General features: G+C 40.9%; 1 protein-coding gene across 1 annotated transcript in view; it reads right to left on the bottom strand.

Moving 5' to 3' along the window:
* LOC136626963 (chemerin-like receptor 1) overlaps positions 1–9844 on the bottom strand; it is a 73626-nt gene extending 63782 nt beyond the window's left edge. The window contains exons 1-2 of the mRNA XM_066601917.1: positions 9760–9844; positions 7859–8000 (exon numbers count right to left, since the gene is read on the bottom strand). The gene's annotated coding sequence lies outside the window, so the exon portion shown is untranslated. The remainder of the gene's footprint in view (positions 1–7858; positions 8001–9759) is intronic.
* Positions 9845–14063: the final 4219 nt, after the last annotated feature.

The following is a 14063-nucleotide window of genomic DNA, read 5'->3' as shown; positions in this document are numbered from 1 at the left end:
ATCCCCCATTCTGGGAATATTTATTCTATATACCACAACAAATGGGATTGGGTGGGGGGGGGGCATTCAAGCAAGCCCTTCGGTCCCTATACTCCACTCCCTCCACTTTACTAAAACTCTCTACTAATAAGGAAACCCCTATCTCAATCAGGCGGGGCACCCGACAAGTATGTCCCCTTTCACCAGCACTTTTCTCATTAGCCATTGAACCTTTGGCAATAGCAATTCGACAGAGCCCCAATATTAAAGGTTAAATACCAGGCACATTAATTGATTTAAAATATTTGCATGGCTGCTAGGATCCATATTGCAAGCAAATGGAAACAACCACATCTGTCCTTTCAAGAGGTACTGAATACAGATAGCATTGTATGAAAGATTACATGCCATAAGGTCGGATACGTTGGAAAGGTATGGGGTAGTGTGGGAACCTTGGATAGAGTAGATAAGTATTCAGGAATTCCGACATACGCTCCTCTCGACCTAAACTGCCCAGTGACTGGTCCATAGATTAGGTTTGAATGTTGAAGTTTATAATGTGAGACATGGCATTTTTATTGTATAAAGTTCAAGAATTCGAAAAAAAGCACAAAAATTTATATTAGAATTGCTTAAATTAATGTAAATGTTGTATCATTTATACTTATGACATTAAGGCCCCCTGTGAGGGGATTTTCGAGGCATGAAAGGCATTTTTATCAATGTATGCTATTCTAATAGAGCCTTTTGAAACCAAAGACTGGTCCAACTGCCAGGAGCACCACCAATCCTCAGAATAAAGGGGCTGCTTCACTCATTAAGTGCTATGTTTCTTTTACAAACTTTTTTTATGAGGGGATTAGCCAAAAAAAATAAAAACAGCAGCATATTGAACAACATTGATCTATGAATCTAAGATATTAGAGACAAGATGCTATAGGGAATGCAGAACAAAAAACATGGAGGGAGCACTCAGTATAAATGATCGCAACATTTCTGCTCTATTCCAGAACTGATAAGCTGCAGTAGGCAAATAACTGGACCATTGCCTGTACACTGAGTGCTGCCTCCATCTGTTCTATTACTACATATGCCCCCCCCCCCCATGTGCAGGAAATGAACATAGTGTTGCAGCGGCTCTGGCATAGATTCCTTTCTAGGAATCTGGTATAGGTTTTGTATGTGTTTCTTCATCTTGTGGCTCTGGTGGGAGTTGCATTAGGTAAGACTTGCTGGGTCTTACCTGTGGGTAATTTGTCAGGACTATTTATTCTGACCTTGTGCTTAGCTCAATGCTGTTTAATTTCAGTCTTCCTCTGACTGTGATAGAAGTCAGAGCAGGGTGCTGAATCTCCTGTTTGCCTGAGTCTGCTCAAAGTTAAGTACTGCTGTTATTATCCTTTTCATCTTGTTTTCTGTGGTCTTCTCCTATCCCACGTAAGGTCTGTTAGTGGCCCAGGCATGTGGTAAGGGCCCTTTCTCTGGGTAAGGGTCTTTAGGGACAGTGTTTTCCTTGTGGCTGTGTTAATTTTTACCACAATTTGATATGCAGTTACGTGGTGTTTCGGGTTTACGGATCCAGCGCATCCTGCCTGGATGTGACGTAGTCTCATTTACTTAACGGTTGGCATTTTCAAGTTGCCAGGGTTATCCTAGAACAAGCTAATATAATAACTTGAAAGAACAATTTCAAAGTCAACTGTATGTTATCGCTGTCAGAAAAAAATAATCTTGTAGATATGATAACAAGTTTTCATTTTGTTAGCTATTAAATAGTAACGGCATAGGCTTTCAAGACAACTCAGGTCTCTTCATCAGATATGTAATAACAAAATATCTGCAGAAATGCAGATATAAACAACAAAAAATGAGGAAAGGAAACTCCACAGAATTTGACATGTGTTTTTTTTTTCAGATATTTTGGTAAAATACGCCTGGTGAAGAGATCTAAGTAGTCTTAAAAGCCTGCACAAAAAACATCATGTATTTTTGTTATAAACCTTGTAAAAGCAAAAAAATACCCCCGCGCTCGTGGGCTCCAGGAACATTGAGGACACAATGGTCCGAAGAATATAATTATATTTTATTATTTGGTTGCTATGCGTTTCGGCAGTCTTAACCGCCCTCTTCAAGCATAAAATAAACATATAACAAACATATATTCATACAAATTATCTGTGCTCACATTAACCCACAGATAATTTGTATAAATATATGTTTGTTATATGTTTATTTTATGCTTGAAGAGGGCGGTTAAGACTGCCGAAACGGGTAGCAACCAAATAATAAAATATAATTATATTCTTCGGACCATTGTGTCCTCGATGTTCCTGGAGCCCACGAGTGCGGGGGTATTTTTTTGCTTTTACAAGGTTTATATGTAAAACAGCCCTTACAAGGCTGTCACCCCACCGATCGCTCTCCGGAGACCAGATTTGGGACCTCAAGAACTGCTACAAGCCAACGTGGATAAACGGTGCCGGTGGACCTTCCAGGCAGAGGGTCTTGCCGTGCACCAGGTGAGTACTATATGTATTCACATAAACTCTGAAATTGTCATGGTTGAGTAGGCGCTGATTCTGTTTTTTTATATGTATTTTTGTTAGCCATTTAGAAGTATCATATCTATAAGATTATTTTGTTCCTCTTACTGAGAACAATCACATTTTGTTCTACTATCGGTAGCTAATACGGTACCAAACATCTTTCTTTTTGCCAAAGTCAGCTGAGACAGTCAGTTCCTTATTGAGGCATTCACAAGTGGTGGATTTATTGCAGAATTTTAGTACAAAGGCATTGAAATCAACAACTGCTAACCACTGTATTTGCCAATTGCAGTATTTCCTATGCTATCTGCCCAGTGTGTCACACAATTGGTGTTCATTTGCCATTTTGTCATGGCCAGCACAGTCTTCAGCTGTGGCCTAGTGGGTTAAAGTGACCCTCCAGGCCTGGAAAAAAATATGGCCACATCAGTCTCTCTGACGCCTGATGTACACTGTGCATTAGTATGCATTATTAGTCTAAAGCCCCATTTAGACACAACGATTATCGCTCAAAATTCGCTCAAAAGACCTCTTTTGAGCTATAATCATTGTGTGCATTTACACGGCAAGATGATCACTCAAAATTTGCTCAAACAGCAGTTTGAGTGACCATTTTGAGCATTCACGTTGCATAAGTGTGTAAATGAAGGCTCACACTGTATACAGAAGACAAGTGGGACTTCTGTCTTCTGTATACAGCTGCTGTGTTCTCAGAGTGCTCAGCTGGTATACAGCTGAGCGCTCCAAGCGGGGTGCGCAGAACACAGCTGGAGCGCTGTCTTCTGCATACGTCTGCTGTGTTCTCTGAGCAGGATACCAGCTAAAACAATAGTATCAGCGGTATCCTGCTGAGAACTCAGCGTGTGGTCCTGATAAGACTCATCAAGACAACAATGAGCAAATCGTTAACAAAAACTGCAAGATGGCCTTGTGTTTAGACCCACGGATTCTTGCTCAAAAGATGGCTTTGAGCAAATTTGGAGCGAGAATCGCTGGATCTAAATGAACCTTAAGACACTATGCCTGTTTTGATTAACCAGTGCTGCCCATGTGAGCATTGCTGGCCAGTTAGAGCAGCATGTAGTGTCTTAGGGTATGTTCATATGTAGTGAAATTGGTGCAGATTTTCTGCTTCAGAAAATCCACATCAATTTCTGTATCAAAAACTGCATCAATTGGAACGGTGAAATCCGCAACAAAAACGGATCCAAAATCCGTAACGTGTGAACCAACCCTTAGACTACTGATTCATACAATGGACTGCCATCTTTGTTTTTTTAGGCCTGGAGGGTTGTTTTAAGAGCTGACTTTTCATTCTGTTCCAGAGTTTCACTTTTTGCTCACTTTTCCTTCAGTATTACATATAAGGTATTAATAAAAAGTCATCCTGTTTAAAGCATTCATAGGTTTTACTGTATTCAACCATTCATATGTTGGCAAGGTAATTAAAACTGTCCAAGTTGTATGACTTCTGTTCTTCCATAAGGTAATTGATTTATGAAGTTGATTTCCTTATCTGAGATGTCCATAAGGCCATATGTGCAGCACTTATGTTACTTTTTCTCTAGATAAGTGCTGTCAAGATACATGCTGCTTTCATGTTAGCAGCTGGTGGCACTGCTTTAATTAAATTAAAAATAATTGCTTGAATTGCTTAAATCATCATCAGCGTGATAACTTGAAAGCCATAAAAATAATCAATTAAAAAAGAATAGACCATTTATATATATATAAATAACTGAATGCTTATTAAAAGAAGGAACATGTTTTCCTTTTTCTGTAAAGCATCACCAGATCCTCAAGTCCAAGAGTAAGAAGAGCACAAATAAGACTAATAGTTCCTATATATACACTTAAATCATTTGAGGGTGCTACGCTGCAGTAAGTGCATGTAGTTGGAACCGTACCCAAAAAAAAGCCACCCAGTGGCCAGAAAACTGTAATACTGCCCTTTTACCAGAAAAATCTTATTGCTATTACGGTAGCTGCTGCAAGCGGGGGAATTTGGCCACATGTGGTTACTACAGTGCCCCTATATATTCACTGAAACAGTAAGAAAGCTGCAATTATAACACTCTTTTAACCAAATAGCTCAAAGGGAGTAGCCACATAAGACAGAATTCTGCTGCAGACGGCGGTATATGGAAGCTATTGGTCTGCAGAGGGGTAGCAGTCTTACTCATGCTATAAAACAAGACACCATAGCTAGCACATGACAGCTCTTTTACAGATTTTGCATTGTGGAACTTCATGTCACACTTCTGGCTGCACCTTTACACCCAGACATATATTTTGCATGTGGTTTTGCCTTGGTTCTGCCATGGTGTACTGTTGCACAGTATTACAATGTATGAATTCATTGGAACTGAATAGTTTTGTTTTAGTCTTACACTTCAGATTTCTTAAAATAGGTCTGGGCTGATAAATGTGACAGCGTCTCAGTGGTTAAACTAAATTATATATAAACATGGAGGTAAAAAAATGTTCTGAAGCCTATATGAAAATAAATAAATTACAGTCCATAGCATTGCTATGGAAAGCGCTGGCTCCGTGTCCATGAGCAGAGAATCACTGCGAATTTCCCCGTTTCTCCGTGGTCAGCCTATCTATCAGATTAGGCTGACGGCAGAGATCCATCTGCGGCCCCTGCTCCCGGGCGGCGGCTCCCGCGATGGTGATCCCCAAGGAGAGCACCCAGAAAGGGTGTGGAGACACCTAGGAGGTGAGTAAGGAGACTTGCAAGGCCATGCATGCTCCTCTGGTTAATATATGCAAATAAGGAAGATGGAACAATACCTCTGCAGCGCCACCTATTGCATGGCAGCATTCCTTCAAATCAATATACAAGTCTTTTAACAAGTCTTTTAAACAAAGATTTCCAATCATTGTTTTAAAGACTTGTTTAAAGAGTCATACATTGATTTGTAGGAATGCTGCCATCAGTGCTGCCATGGGTGGCACTGCAGAGGTATTGTTCCATCCTCCTTATTTGCACACCAATTTAGTAAACGCTTGTCTAACAGTCCATTTACACGTAATGATTATTGCTCAATTTTGTTTAAACGAACAAATTTGAGTGATACTCATTAATTTGAAATGCAAGCAAAAAAAAAATTGCTCACTATTCGTTTGCAAGTTGTTATAGTTGACTTTTCAGTCAACATAAAAACTATTGCTGGCTTGCTGGCTTCTCGTACCATGTAAATGTTCCACACTGAGTGATTCACATAGAAGGTGAAGTGCTGAGCGAGAAGCCAGGAAGAAGCCCACGATCCAGCAGTGAACTCTGTCAGTGTGAACGCTCTGCACAAGCACTAACGACCATAGCGGTGACGTCAGCACTCCTGCAGTCGTTTAGCCGACTGTCATCCCATGTAAAAGAGCCGTTACTTCGTAATTATCTACTGTAATACTCACTGTATTTTAGAATATTCTTAAGTGCAATGTTGGGAAGGCTTGGACCCCAACCAATTGCACATTGTTAGCCTTTCCTGGAAAACCCCTCTAATGCTCTTGCAACACAATGTGTGGCCATTAGAGATGAGCGAGCGTACTCGACCACGCCCCTTTTTCGCCCGAGTACCGCGATTTTCGAGTACTTCCGTACTCGGGCGAAAAGATTCGGGGGGCGCCGTGGGTGAGTGGGGGGTTGCAGCGGGGAGTGGGGGGGAGAGGGAGAGAGAGAGGGCTCCCCCCTGTTCCCCGCTGCAACCCCCCGCTCCGCCACGCCTCCCCCCGCCTCCCGGTGCCCCCCGAATCTTTTCACCTGATTACTGAAGTACTTGAAAATCGCGGTGCTCAATCGAGTAATTACTCGAAACGAGTATGTTCGCTCATCTCTAGTGGCCATATATTTGGAAGCTCATATCTCCAAATGAAAATGCATATAGACATATGTACAGTACCAATAAGGCAGAAATATGTTAAACATGTTTCCTTTTGGCATATGTCAGGCAAACTTGTGTATGGATGGCTTGGTATACATTTCTTCAAAGCAAACGCAGCTCTTCTTTTGATTAGAGAAAGCCACAAAGTATATGTTAAATAATCATTTTTTATATAATGGAAGTCAAAGGTAAAAGTATCCAATAGTATCCAAAAATCTTTTTCATTCTTTGATATGCTAGTTTGACCATTAGGGAGCATTCCCATGGCGTTTTTTAGTACACTGTGGGATTCTGTTAGGGATTCTGACATCTGGTGCTAAAAACAGCTTTGTAATGGAACCCCCTAACAGAAATGGAAACATTCACATGGATTAGTGAACCTGACACCACTTTGGTATCTGCTTTATAAGATTTCCATTATATTTGGAGTATACAACAGCAAAGTTGACTGTTATCCTATACTCCAAAAGTAATGGAAATGAACATAAGTCTTATAAGGGTAGTTTCACATGGGCAATCGCGATAACGCCGTGGGAAAATCGCTGCAAAATTGTGTCTTTGTTCACATGATTTTTGAGCATCAGCGCTGCTTTTTTCTCGCAAAACCATCACTGCCACTTTCGTTTTTTTTGCTTGCTTTTTCCATGATTTTCTCGCAAGAAAGGCAATAGGACTTTCTAATATTAAAAACACATTGCATGAAAATTGTAAGTTCCTGCGGTGCAATGCAATAAAATGAAGGCTCCATAGGGAAAACTCAGAAAGAGGACATACCACAATTTTTTTTCACGCAACATCGCATGAGTAAAAACATTGCAAATGTGAAGGAAACAGTTGAAAACCTCGGGTTTCATAATTTTGCATTTTCATGTGCTCTCTTATCACACAATTTTATCGCCCGTGTGAAACTAGCCTAAAATGAACCCCAAAGTGGTGTCCGTTTCACTAATACAAGTGAATGGTTCCCTTCAGGGGTTCTGTTGCAGTGCTTTGTCTGCAGCTATGACGGAACCCCTGGTGTATCCTTGTTTTTTACAGTATATGTTTACTTGACATAGGACATAAACACGGTACGAACCTAGACATGTTGATACATCTATGGAAATGGTGATTACACAAGTACAGTTGTGCTGGCAGAAACCCAAATGTACAGTAAATTTGCAGCCAAGGTTATATATTACAACTGAAATGAACAAGTACATTAAGCCAATCCTACAGTATTCCACCCGTGGCTGCTTAGTATTTTTACAAAAGGGATTAATTCATAGTGTTATTAGATTGTAAGAAATTTACACCTTATTCCACCATGAATTCAGGTTAAATAAACATACGCTACATCACTTATATGACTAGTACCAAAAAAAGTATTCAGCAAACATGATACAAATTAACATTCATGTAAGATAACAGTGCTAATAGTTTCTAAAATATATTGCATTGTTTTACCTTTCTTATTGTGCGCTTTCTTGAGGTGTCTTGAAACTCTTCCAATTTCAGTTAAACAAAACTTCCATAGTATAGGGTCACGTACCGTTCTGTGCAATGGCTTTTAAGTAATGATGGAAGTTTTATCAATGACAGTGGTTTCCTAAAAATAAGAAGCATAAAAAGCCTTAGTCAACATTAAAAGTTTAGCCTGTAAGTTTCATTTCCCTTTTTACATTGATTAAAATGCTAAATGTGACTGCAGGATTTCTGGAGCCATAATAATGTAAGCAAGGGAGTTCTTAAATATTTTTTATGTACAGTTCAAATGTAATTTTACTTCAAGATCATCTCCATTTCGAATGAAAAATAGGGCTCTATTTACACTTCATTTGCATATCAGCATATGCATAGAGAAATGCAAAAAAGACGTGCTTTTGCCATACGTCCGAGCATAGAAGTTTATATGTACTATACACTGAACGATCACTGCATTATTAACACTTACTCAATAATGAGTTACTGCAACTTTTTAGGCAATCACAGCTTTCAGATGTCAGGGAATAGATTCCACAAGGTGGCAAATATCCTCTATACACGACTTGGCCCATGCCCACTGCAGAAGCTTCGTCAGTCGGTGAACACTTTGTGGATAATTGGGCTCACTAGGGGCACCCTTGATGGTCTCCAGTTATTGCAGCCTCGGTTGAGGTTCGTTGCATGGTCATTGCGGAGATTTGTATAATTATAGCTGTTATACTGCTGGGCCAGGTGGTCCACTGTGGCACATGGTTGCTGAGATACCAGAAATACCATTCGACGTCTGTCTGTAGGATCAACTACACCTGGTCTGTCACTATCTGATCTTCTGTCAGATGTCTGTCCATGGTTCAACCAGACTTACTACACCTTGATACCATGGTTCAGGAACCACCAACAACAGCCAACTGTTTAGAAATACGGTCATCACACCCGTAGGCTCCAACAATCTGCCTGCAGTCTTAGGGCCCTTTTACATGCAACGATTATGGCTCAAAATTCACCCAACGATGGCTTTTGAGTGATAATCGTTACGTATTAATCCTACCATTGTTTGCTTTTCTGCTGAACAATGGATTTCATGTGAGTATTAAATCCATCCTTCATGATAGCAGGGACCATAAGCTGAGTTCTCCACAAGAACACTGATAACATTGTTTTCAGCTGCAGTCCAACCTGGCAGAACAAAGGGGCTGTATGCAGATAACAGACCACCTACTGGTATCTGCATACAGCAAAGGGAGTCTCATTTACATGCAAATGAAGCTAATAAGGCTACTAATGGGCATTAGTGCCCATTAGTAGCTTATGCAAAATGATCGCTCAAACTGTCAAACTATCTTTTGAACAAATTTTGAGCGATCATCTTTGCATGTAAATGGGGCTTAAGTCACTCAAGTCACCAAGTTTACACATAACTAGCAAATGTTGTCTTATGTTATGTTGCAGAAAAGAGGTCAGCACATTATCTGAGAGCAGAACATGATGCGGTCATCAGGCGTTACCGCGCTACTGATCACAAGATGTCACATACCAGTGGTTTTTAATGCAGTGATCATTTAGTGTACATTAAGTGTATAAATAGTTTTTTTTAGACATTCACTATCAACTATATAACACAATTTAGTGTACATAAAACCTTTAAAAAGCCTGTTTAAAATTAGAAAATAGAGGTTTGCTATTTTTCCAGAAACAGAATTGAATTTCACATTTGTCAAAGCTCCAATATAGACATCCTATAAACATGAGTAGTGCTGTCCCTTAGTTCGGGGCAACCCCTTTAGCATATTGTGGCCATTGTGTCTCTTTGTCTACCTTAAACAATATTATATTAAATACTGTAATTTTGTGTCAAGAAAGCAAAACTATTTTAGAAGTGATACCTTTATTAGCTAACAAGAAATATTGCATCTGCAATCTTTTGGATGGGATGACTTGCCGTGGTGGGACAACTCCTTTTAGGAAACAAGGCAAATTGGGTGGTCAACAAAAGAGTGATCTAATTTAAACACAAAACGAGCGATGTATCAAATAGTGTAAAGGAAAAGTAGTTGCACAATGATACAGATTCCAGCTGTGATTTTTCAAAGGCCTTTTTGAACATGAGAGCAGACACCCAGTTCGCTGCCATGGGCAAATACACAGTTTTTCATTTACAACAGATTTTATACATCTCTCCAAATAGTTCTACATTTGCAAACAAAATATCAGTTTTATGATTGCAATTAGTAGCTTCCCAAAGTGTGTGACAGCTTGGGGGTTGTTTTCTTATCGGATTGCCATCTTTTCTCTACCAGATGAATGGTTGCATAACACTGAACTACATCCAGGCTAGAAGTTTGATACAAATTTAGTAAATCCATCCTTAATTGTGGTCAATCAACAGATTTCATAACACAATCTTCCCACTCTTGTTATTTGTCACAGTGTACATGAACATATGCAGGTCTCTGGACATCTGGCTGCTTAATAACACAGGTTTTACCCTGTCTACCATTCAGGCTTAGGGCCAACACATAGCTTCAAGTCCATCATCTTGTATTAATCCAGGGTGCCAGTCTAAGGGATGTCCACCCTTGTTAAACTCTTGGTTCTCCCAGGTAGCAGCAAAAGTTCCACAAATGACCAGTAGTTGGTCTCCACTGGACCAGAATAGGCTCTGAGCTCAGTAGGGCTGCCTGCACATGACTGGGTCAGATTCTGCATGCAAGATCCCACAGAGGAATTCAACCCGATGCCTGGCCGGTGACTCCGCATACTTCAGTGTCTGTACTACAAATGTGTCGGCCAGCACACATGCGCAGTACAGATTATGCCACTCTGTCACTAGGCGATGACACGGACTCCACGACCTTTCCGCAATGATGATTGCGGAAAGCCTGCGGGTTGGGTGGCTTCTATTGACTTCAAGGAAGCCGTCCGTGTGGAATCTGCCTAAAAACAGAGCATGCTGCAAACTTTTTTTTCTCCCAGTGAGCGGAACATCGCAATTGATTTCTGCTTGTGAGCAGGAAAAACTGCTTTTCCATAGCATGCTATGATAGGTATTTGCTGCGAAATCCGGAGGCAGACGCCAGCTCCGGATTCCACAATGCAAATTCGGCAGTGTGCAGGCAGCTTTACTCAGAAGCTTTTCAGTATTGCAGACATACCCACACCTACTAATTAACAGGTGAAACTAACCCTGTCCCTGCCAAATATTTCCCCAGAAAGCCTTCTCTCGAGCCCCCTAAAGCCCATTTTTGGTACTACCTTACTACAACTGGTTAACAAAACCTTTAGATGACATAATGGAATGGAAATCCATGGCATAGACCAAATATTGTTTTGTGCTCATTTGATTGTATAGACAATCACATCTCTAAGCATTGGTAAGAATCCCATCAGTTCCACACCCTGCCTTGTGACTGAGCATTGTGTCTCCGTGTAGAATGATAATTACTTCTTTAAAAGCATTGAACATAAATCTTCCTATCGTTTGATTACTTTCAGTGATTTAGACGTTTCACGGCACATCATCCCCAGCACTGTTTCTGCAGAATTGAAGATAAATTATGCATTGGAACTTTATCTTCCCATTACATTCCAGTTATTAAGTATTGCAATGAGGTGCCCTCAATCAACATGTGTCATTGGCCCGGTGTAAAACATATTATCAAGGCAGTGTGGTTCATGTAAGATAAGCAAACCAATCACACAATTAACATGGAGATTATGGAACAAAGATATCTGGAATTGAAAAGCAACCAAAGTTCAAGGTAAGTTAGCAAAAGTATTCTCCATTATTGATAGGCAAAAAAAATGTAAAAAGAACATAAGTTAATATGTGATACTGCTGGGAAAATATGGATATAGCTAAATAAGCTAAAAGCTATTATAATGCAATGTAATATATATTTTGAAACACTGCTCACTTTTAGTCGACTTAATTAAACAGCATTCTCTATTACCCATCATTACACTCTATTAATGACAGCTGTTGCAAATAAACTCTCATTATGCCTGTGTTGTCCCAGTAAGTGCGAGGGATGGGCTGTGTATGCACATTAGCAGGAATGCCTAGCTGGTCAAATATATTTGTTACTTGTATTAGGTTCCCGTGATAAGGCATATCTTCCAGGATTCCTCTCTATTCTACTTTCGAGTCTCTTCTTCAGCCACATGTATTCCCACTCATCTACTGTGTTAATATATTGACTGTTCCTGTACAACAGATGTCTGATGTACCTGACCACCATAGTTTCCCAGTTATGCACCATTCTCTAGTCTTACTGCTGCTGAATTGAACTAATTCCGTAGGATTAAAAAAAAATCACAGAAATGGCTGTCTGCCTGTTGGGGGATAGTTGGTATTTATACCTGCCCTGTTGTATCAGGATATCAGTAAGTATACGGCCATTTTCTGTGATTTTTTTTTTTTTTTTAACTCCATAAGATTGAGTTTACACAGAGAGCATATTGCAGAATATTAGATGCAGAATCAGAACTGAAATTATGAATTGCAGCACAATATAAGTGCGTGAAACCCAGTTTGCATAGGATGATTTCACACATTGCATATGTTTTCTGCTGAGGTGTGAAGCTAGTTGTTAGGTATAGGGTTACCGCTGGGGGTGCTGGCGGCCGGCGGTCATGCTTTACTCCTCCTGGCGCCGCAGGTGTCAGTGCGGACGGCTCCAGTCGGGGTTCCCCCGTGTTGGTGGTTGCTCACTCCCACCGGTGGCGCGTGCCCCGCTGTGCTTGGGAACGCGCTCCCTCTGACTGGCGGCATGGCTCTCTATATAGTACACGGCCCTGGGGAGAGCCGGTCTTATCACCTCCCCTATCGGCATGTCACACTTCCCCGCCCTGTCTCAGGGGGGACTTTCACATTTCAGGCTGCTGAGTGCTAGCAGAGGTTGCCAGTATTTAGTTAGACTTAGCTCTGCTAGCACCCACATATACTGTTCTTGGCTGTTCTGTTCTTTGACCCATTTATGCCTTTGACTCCGCTCCTGTCTTGCTCCTTTTGTACTGCGCATGTGCCTCTCCAGTTTGACTCGGTTTTCCCTGACTACTCTCTTAGTTACCCTCTGTTTTGCTCTCGGTAGATTTTGACCCAGCTTGTTTGACCATCTGTCTCCTGTCCCTCTCCCTTGGGGTCCTTGTCACTAGGTCAGAGCAGGGACCACCGCCCAGCTGTCACCCTGGGGCTTAGCCCAGAAGGGCAAGTAGGTAGGGATACGGGAGTGGGCTGATTGTAGGGACCCCCCTCTGTCATCTGTCCCCTACCAGCCGTAACACTAGTCTCTCTGCTACCAGAAGCAAACTAGAAGAAGGCAGCTCCCCCCCCCCCCTCCTTCCAGAGATGCATCTGCCATGAGACAAATAGAGCTACTCACCTGAGTTTGGTATGGCAGCCAGAGCTTATATACAGCAGGTATAGTGTCAGTGTGAATTGTTTCTAAGCAACCAGCCAAGATGAGCTGCATCTACAGAGCAACAAGCACAGCATGGGGGCTGCAATGGCAGCCTGGGACATTTTGAAGACTCTTAGCCTTGCCATGTATTCGTGCCTAATAGGCTGTTGGTAAAAGTACAATATACTGTGGTACAGAAGTATTGCAGTATATCGTAGATGTGTTCAGAAGATCACAAGTTCTTTTTCTCTAGGAGGACAAAAACAGTTTAACACAGTAGGAGGCAGTGATCATGCCATCCTTGAATTTTGGATAACAAGGGGAGGAAAACCTGAGAACTCAGACCTCAAGGTTGGATTTCAGAAAGGCAGATTTTAATGGACTCAAAAAGAGGGAAAGAAGGATCCAATGCATGGATGTTCTTAAGGACAGAAATGTCCCAAAAGGTTGGAAAATATTGAGAAATGAGATCCTCAAAGCACAATAATTAACAATCCCTAAAAGGAGGAAGAATGGGAAGCATTTAAAGAAACCAGGATGGATGAACACAGAACTTGCACACATGTTAAAAAGGAAGAAAAATATGTTTATCAAATGGAAAGAGGGGGGAATATCTAAAGAAGAATATAATGCCGTCTGCAGAAACTGTGGGCCAACTTGGCCAAGTATCAGAAAAGCTAAAGCTAATAATGAATTGAGGCTTACAAGAGAGGCCAAAAGCAATACAAAAGTATTTTGGGGGTATGTTAAAAGCAAAAGAAAAGTTAAAGATGCTATTGGATGCTTAC

Source organism: Eleutherodactylus coqui, chromosome 5 (assembly GCF_035609145.1).
Source record: "Eleutherodactylus coqui strain aEleCoq1 chromosome 5, aEleCoq1.hap1, whole genome shotgun sequence".
In the NCBI taxonomy this organism is placed as follows: domain Eukaryota; kingdom Metazoa; phylum Chordata; class Amphibia; order Anura; family Eleutherodactylidae; genus Eleutherodactylus; species Eleutherodactylus coqui.
Note: the sequence above shows the minus strand (reverse complement) of the source record. Positions and strands in the feature narration are given on the sequence as shown.